We start from the raw sequence: 8,913 nt of genomic DNA on the forward strand, positions 1-8,913 counted from the left end.
ATGAAGTCTTCTTCGCTACCTCTCCACCTTTCGAGACCTATAGATGTAAGGGTTTTTCATAATCCAAAAGTTTGTATATATACCTCAATCTGGTAAGTTACTTCAAGTTATTTCGGATACCTTAAATGGTATTGTGTTACAACACCGTCACAAGTTAGAACATATGTTTAAAACAAAAAAACAACGAAAAAAAATAATAACTTCTTGTCACATAGAACGTGAGATCTCAGAAAGACGATTGATATGCTAAAATATGCATTTTTTTAACAAATAAGTTGCGCTGATTTTTTATTAACATTATTCTAAAGAGTTGATATTCAGATCTCATCATCAAAATCAACTGTAGAAGTATTTTTTATGTTTTATATTGGGACTCATATGAATATTTTTTTTATAGCGTCATTTTGCATTGGTTCTAGAAATAATATCGGAAATAAATAGAACATATATTATCGGAATGAATAGAATATATATTATCGGTAAGAAAACACATAAATATTATTTTTTATATTTTACAACGTTATGTATATTTTGTACAAATTACAACACATGTAACTTTTTTTCGAGAATCGCAAGTTTTTAATCGTTATATTTTAATTAGATAAATATTAATTTAAGTGCTATTTTTTTTACTTTTCCCATTTTTATGTTCAGAACTTTATATCGCTCTATATTATAGCTTTCTGTAACTATATTGAGCACATCCCTATTACAGTCTTCCTCAATACTTCTTCTGCGCTCAAGGCATGAAATTCTGTGTTTTTTAAATACTATTGTTATTAAATTTCCTTCTGTTTCCGTTTGCATCTGTTTGAGTTACATAATCTTTAACGCATCAATTAAAATCTTAAAGAACTTAATTTAAGTAAAAAACCCCACATAACTGTTTTAAACTTAAACTGGATATCTTTCAAATACACGGATTTAAACATGCAGAAATTAGATAATTATCAAATATATGATGTTATTATATGAAAATTATATTTTTTTAGATTTACTCTAATATTATTGTTTTTCCTAACGCCAATACAAATAGGAAGTTCAAAAAAAAATCTTTCACCAAAGGTAAACTACTATGAAGATAAATATAATAAAATGCAAAATAATACTGATATTTATTATTTATAGGGGAGGTAAACCTTCTGATAATCTTCTTTGCCTTGCTACTCTAGCGGCTGACGCCTCTCCTGCAATTCCGGGCGTATAAACAGCGTTTAACGATGCAAAATCTAAACTTGCAAAAATCAAAAATAAATTGTAGTCGAAGTAAAAAAGCATATAAAATTGTAAATTATTTACTTATAATAACTAAAACATAAACCTTGATATGATGAAATGATTGCGTTTCATTGTAAACTAAATTGATATACTTAGTAAGTATTGTTTTTTAATGTTAAGCTTGCGCAAAAAAATAAATCATATATATTAAAAGCACAAATATATGGAAAAACTAAATAAAACTATATAAGTCCATTTTTCTATTATCTAAAAAAAAGTTATGACATTGAAACATTTTTAATGATAAAAAAATGTAATCCTACCCAAAATTTTGAATTTAAGATTAGTAAATTAAATATGAATTACATATTTTCATATTTTTAGATTTTAAGAAGTAGCAACATTAGACTAATGCCAAACGATTAAATTTATTCGTGAAGAAAACCGAAAATTCAAGAATATCATATAAAAGCTAATTCATTTTTGCATATTGTCTATTTATTTCAGCTTCACATTTGGTTTGAGACATCATTTTTTTCAAAATCAATAGAATATTATTATCGGTGTGTTGATATCAAAATTTATTTCAGTCTGACAAATTTAAATTATACAATAATACCAGGAAACCATCAAAATGTACCCAGATGATATGTATAATAAAAATTAAAATAGAAAAAAATCATATATTTGTATGTTATGTTTGAAATGTTCAGAAATAGTATTTTTAGAACCACAATAATTCCTTTTAACACCTAATTGTGTATAAAAATCATTACTTTATTCAATAGAACAACTTTTTTGTTGAATATTTCTAGGATTTAAGTATATTAAAATTTGAAATCTTATCGTCCGGAAATATATTTATAAAAATAATAAAGCGTAGCATGCGGTGATTATTATTAAATATTTTCATAATTGATGAAGGTAAGATAAGTGATTAAGCAATACTATATCCACTCTGGTTATTCGAATTAAATTATAACCCGATGAAAACTGTATATGAAAAATGCATACATGAATAAAAGTTATTTTATGAAATAGACCAAGAAAATATACCCAAATAAAATATTATGGAGTTTAAATTATTTTTTTTCGAAAAATTATGGATTTTACCTACTTTTTTTTATTGATTCAATTGATCTTAATAACAACCCTATAATATTTCATGTGAACAATTCACGGTTTAATCACCATAAATATGCTTTCAGATACTTTAAGAGTATGTAAAAAGATTATTTCGCACATATATTCAGAACTCTTACAACTAGATAAAATTAAACGCTATAGTAGATTATTTAGGATTTCAAGATATTTATCATATAAAATTTGTCTTTCTAAAACAACCAAAAAAATTAAAAATCAATAAATTGATTCTTTTACACGGTTATAAAGAACTTGAATTATTTGTAATTATATATTGATTGGTATTCTTTATGATCTGTCAAATTACAGTTTAAAAATTTGTTTTTGGCCAAAGAAACGATATATTACAAAAAGTTTTGCAATATTTTGTAGCAAATTAGACTATTTTACACAAATATTTTCTGTTATGATATAGAAATAAGCACCCAAAATTATTGCTTAGAGATATTAAGATTTTTTCATATCAGAATAATATACATTATAACTAAAAAAACTCTAAAATAATTTAAAATTCAATTTTTTCTATTATTAAGACGCAGTATCGTATTTATTTTATTGATTAATGTACCTTGAAAATTCAGAACCACATTAAAATAAATTTTAATTAAGATTTAAGCATTAAGTATGTCCTGACCTAAAAAATCAATAAATAAACATGATAATGATCCGAATAATGAGCACATAATTTTTTTCGTGATACAATAGCAAAACTGTTGTTTAAGTGTTCAATATATCAGGTTAAAATTTAAAATACACATATCCGGCAAATATATCTTTCTGCTTACCCATTAATTTTAGATATATATTGATCATAATCGAAAAAATACAAAAAAATTTGGATCGCTTGTAATTTTTTATCTTCTATCATATAATATCATGATATTATTTGGTAAGAAAGTATAAATTCAGCAATTTTAAAGCCTAAATCGTTAATTTGCCTTGGTATCTTATATATATAAATTCTTGAAAATAAAAGGAATCTTTTAATAAATAAAAATCAGATCCTATTATAAAAAAACTTCAATGCAAAATATTTATTTTTACGCAGAAAATTTTAGCAATAATAGAATATGTGATCACATAAAAAGACGCTGAAGCCATCATTTTTCAATATTGCCTAAGATTTTTTAATAAAATAGACACAGAAGGAAGTTAGTGTATTATATTAATAAATAAATGAACAGAAACTAATTTTATATCAAAAAGTGAGATAAAAAATATAACAATTTATTATCAGACTCAAAAAAAAGTAATATTTATAAACAATTTTAACTTATAAAACAAAAAAATTTAATTATTAATCGCAGAATACTTATAAATAAGCGTTTTTATGCCAGCGAAAGTTTAATAAAACAATAATTTATAAAAAAAAAATTTTGAACATAATACGTCATGATCATCAAATTTAAAAATTATACTTACAGATAATTTTAAAATAAAAGATATAAATTAGGGATTAGACTAATAAAATAACAATTTTTCCTTCAAAATAAGTTATTAACATAAAATAAGCATAAAAGGGTTGATTAATGCCTGACAAATAACAAAGGAAGAATAATGGCAAATTACAGCCAGTGATAAGCATGATAAAATCAATAAAGGTACATAAAAAATGTGAATATGTTTTATTTATGTTATAAAATTCAAAATTTATGATAAAACAGCAGATATATATTGTGATTATTTCTGTAAATTAAATATACAGGAATATCTATAGTATAAAAAGTGATCTCTAAAGAAAAAAAATTATAAATATGTATGACGCAGTGTAATATCATGTAAAAACTAAGTTACAATATTTTTATAATTACAAATAAGAGCTTAGAAAACATATAGGAAATATATTATAGGCTTTTCTAAGGTTATAAATGCAGAAAAAATCTCTTTTTTAATATACAGGAAAAAATAAATTATATAAAAAATAGCATTTATCAATGAAAGCACATGCATATTTGTGAGTTGGGTACTCGCACATATATATTTATGCCTCAAGAACATATTTTATTTGTTTTTAAAAATGCTAAATAATTATTTTTTATGTCCCTAAACCAAAATTTCAAGTCTTTATCTTATATATTATATGGTGTGAAATTATAGTAAAATTCCGAATGGTCTGCCTCAAGAGTAATTAAAAAATTAGCTTGAATTAAGGTGAAAAAATCATTATCTATGTGTTTTTAGCTTCTTATAAATTCTACATGATAAAAAAATGTCAAATATACATATAAATCCTTTATATTGATTAATCTAAGTATAACACCCTTTTAGAATTATAATATATAAATAAGCCCTGCAATTAGTGAATTAAAACACCTTGCTGTTCTTAATAATATTTACATTTAAATTACATAAAGCATAAACTTGGCCGGTGTATCGCCTATAATTGTCTTAATCGACTATGCTACAGTGGTAAAATTAGTGAGCTCTAATTTTCATGCGCTATGTTTATATAAGAGAGTTTTTTTGTGCATTAGGTCTTTTTGTGTTTTTTGCATCATGAATAAATTGAATCAATGGTATATGTACAGTCTTGTATAAAAGTTTTGTAATACTTAGTTAATATAATTTAAACTAATAAATTATAGTATTTATAATATTCGGTCTAAATACATCTTAAAATACCGAAAAAGGTTAATTATTTTATGCAAGCAATATTTATTATCCTAAAATCTATGTGAAACCATTTTTCGACATAAAAACTTACTATTTTGTTGCGATAATAAAATATTTTTTTGTAAATACTATGCTTCATAGCTATCCTGGTATTATTGCTTGTTAGAAATTATAAATCATATAGAAATATACAATAAAAATGTGCCAAAAGTTTCGTAAAATATATACAGGTTAACTTTGAAACATATATCTTGTTTTTAATATTTTCTTATGTAAAAAAATAAAATCATGCATGGGCAAGCATGGGAATTTTCTTTGTAAATAATTATATTTCTTTAAAGTTTTGCAATGTAATTCTTTTAAAAAAAGCATTCTAATCCTATTAAAAGCATTTTATGGCATTTAATTTTTTGTGTTGGTAACTTAATCCTAATTGAAATATTCCATCCTATATCGAAGGTAAATAATTTATTATTTTTCCAAGATTTATTTTGTTAAATGCACATTAAAATATACTTACGTTCTATTTAATATATTTATCAAATAAACTTTAAATGATAAGGCAGAAAAAGGTAATAAAAAGTTCCAATCATTTATTCTACTTCAAAACTAGTAAATATATGACTATCTAGAGACTTGCAATAATTTATGATGTTTAAAACAATTTAAACTTAGATATATTGGTTAAATGATAAAAAAATATTTATTTCTAAATAATATAACATAAATTGAGTTATTATATAAAGTCGCCAACGAACTCACAAAAGACTCTAGATTTCTTTACTTTTAAAATTGTGGAAAATTATATATCAATATATTATTGTTTTTTAGGGATGTTTTGATAGATATTGACACATGAATGAATATTGTAAATCAAAAAAATATCAAATCGCACATATAATTAAAAAGTAAAGAGCTATGTTTATTTATGTAGAAAAATATATTTCCATGCTATTTTATGCATGTACAGAGTCATGTATGGCAAATTCGCTTTATAAATATTTATATGATGTTTTTTGTAATGGACTTTTATATTTTACAGGCAATGAAATAGAAATAATTGTCTGAACGAAAAATGTACCATAAAAACAGTAAAGACTGAGTAAATTATTATACATTACATTCTTAGACGAACAACTGCAATTGAGTGATATTATTATATTTAACTGAATCCATCCATACACTATAAACAGATGACATTTATTTCCGCATTTATTTAAATATAAGAAAACCTATAGTATTCTTTTTTAGCCTGATTTAAAAATATGTTTTGTCTATTAAAGTTGTTCTTTCGTTCTTAAATTTACTAAATATAAAAAGGCTACTTTAATAGTCTTGTATATATAAATCCTTAATGTTAAAACTTTATAATAAATAAAAATTTAGTTTGCATATTGATCTTTTTTTTATCATGACCGTACAAACATGTTTACTCGTATATTCCAGATAAAGCTTGCATATATTTTTTTCATAAATTATCACAGAAAATAAGAATACTTAATAACGTATATTTGGCGATTCTAAGTGTGATTTTTAGATTAAAATGTGATTATAACGCGTTATTTATCTACAATTCTGCAAAAATTTTTTTATTTTATACATGTGAAGAAATTTTGCAAAATGATCTGTTTTTCGTAACTTAGAAGAGAATAATATGCTTATAATTAGACAAAAATTGTAACGTGATTTATTTTATTGCGAAAGAAATATACTAAACATAAAAGTTATATAAAAATAAAAAGAACGATCATCCAGAATATTCTATAGATTCATAGGCTCTTAGTAGAATAAGAGTTTTTTTATCTTCAGCTTTTACAATTACAATTTGACATTATTTTTAAGATTTAATTCCAAATAATTTCAACTATAATTTTCAGAAATGAATCACATAAACAGACAATGCAGCGAATATTTTATAAGAATTATACAATACATGATAAAAAAAGATCTATAATTTATTTACTAACAAATATGTAATCGTAGCGGTTTTAAATCATAAGTCTGCTCTGGATCGACAGCAGTGCTGCCAATATTCAACGCAGTAGATCTATCCATGCATGTAAATTTATAAAAATATATGAAAAAATATATTTTTGTCTTAAAACCGAATATCATTGAACAGAAAGAATTTTTTTTCTTAAATACAAGACCGATTAGATATGATAAAGGTGTTTTTAAAACATAAGATTAGTATCATGTTACAAGATACATTATATTATCAATAAACTCTAATTCTAGCATTAGCTTATAATTTTAACTTATAAACATCATATATAAAAATAGTTTTATCACGATATCGATGATACCAAATGTGGTTTTAGAGCGTTGTAATCTCTTTTAGAATAAAAAATTTATTTTTTTAAACTTGGATATATTTGAGATAAAAAAATATAGATCTAGAAAGTGAAAATTAGAGCTAGTATTTAATGAAAAGTCTCGTACATTACATTTTTAATATAGTGATTGCATATGTAGATTAAGTTTCCCCTGTAATTAAATTTATAGGAAAAGTTCATCAAAAACAGACTTTGGTTAAAATAATTACTATTTTAAATAAAATATAACAAAAAATTATTGCAATATCATTTTAAAGACAATTCTTTTATAAATTTTTAATGGTAAAAACCGAAAAAAAATATTCTTGGTTCTTTTGTACATTTGACATTGTAATTTTTATCACGATTCTACTTTAATTTCCCTAGTATTATAATGGAAATATTCCACCGTTTATTTTACTGTTTATGGGTTTATAAATAAAAAAACCACCATTTAGATATAGTTGAATGATGATATGAATAAATTATAAGCAAAAATGCGGGCCTACATCTGTAATTTTGCAAATTTTATAATTATCGAAGATATAGAAAATTTAGCATAGAATATACAGAATGTAAAAAATCCATTCATATAATTACGTAAATTTTATCAGACTTAAAATCATTTATGCCTTGATTGATTTTTCCATATTTATTTCTTCATTTTATATTGGACTAAATAAATCCCGATTTAAACGATCCTTTGAATTATATCGGCTGTATAAGAATATTTCTCTTATTGTTTTTTATTATTATAACTAAAGTTTAATGGAATTACATGATTTATTGTATCTTATTCGGTTTGTTATTTCTTATAGTATTTTTTTATTTACTCGTATATGTCTCCTTTTTAGGAACTTCCCTTATGGCTATTAAGAACTTTTTGCTTATACGTTGCACCCCATGTGAAGTTCTTTGTATTTATAAAAGATTTTAGATTTCTGTGTATTGTCTGTTATACCAGGTGGTGGTGGATATGAAAAAGGATGTAATTATTAATTTGTGTCGCAGGTTAATTTTGCTACCACCGCGAACACTTAGCCACATCTTTGTCTGACGTTGCGAGCTTTATTTACTGTTAAGGGCACATTTTGACATCTTAATCAAGCCATTTCTCAATTTATCATGGCTTATTAATCATTTTATAGTTGTACTTTCTGGTTAGAACTGACCGCATTCTTGCGGGCACCTCCTTTTGATAATTCATTTAAATCTGGGTGCATTGGGGTTGGGACCAGACCTCTTATTAAAGCGTTTCTAAACCAATTGCGCTACGACATCGCTGTATTTTTTAATCTTTAGATCTACTTCTGCGCTATAATGGACTAGAGAAAGATGTATAAATCTTAAATTTTATCGAACTAGGGCAGATCGCTTGCTGACAAAATGGTCAATTTAAAAAAACATTAATAAGAAATTCTCTTGTGTTTTTATTTTTACGATATAATATGCGATGTCGAACTCAATCCATATGCCAGAATATTAAAAGAATTTTTCTTCATTGAAAAATTTTGTTAATATTTTCCTTAAAACTTACTATTGAGACGAAATTTTAGGATAAGTAGCGTCGATTGAAAATTTCAAAATGCATTTGAATCTATCTATATATTAAATTATAAATTAA

Source organism: Rhyacophila brunnea, unplaced genomic scaffold, assembly GCF_057557595.1.
Source record: "Rhyacophila brunnea isolate RB1 unplaced genomic scaffold, BYU_Rbru_1.0 scaffold_107, whole genome shotgun sequence".
Lineage (NCBI taxonomy): Eukaryota > Metazoa > Arthropoda > Insecta > Trichoptera > Rhyacophilidae > Rhyacophila > Rhyacophila brunnea.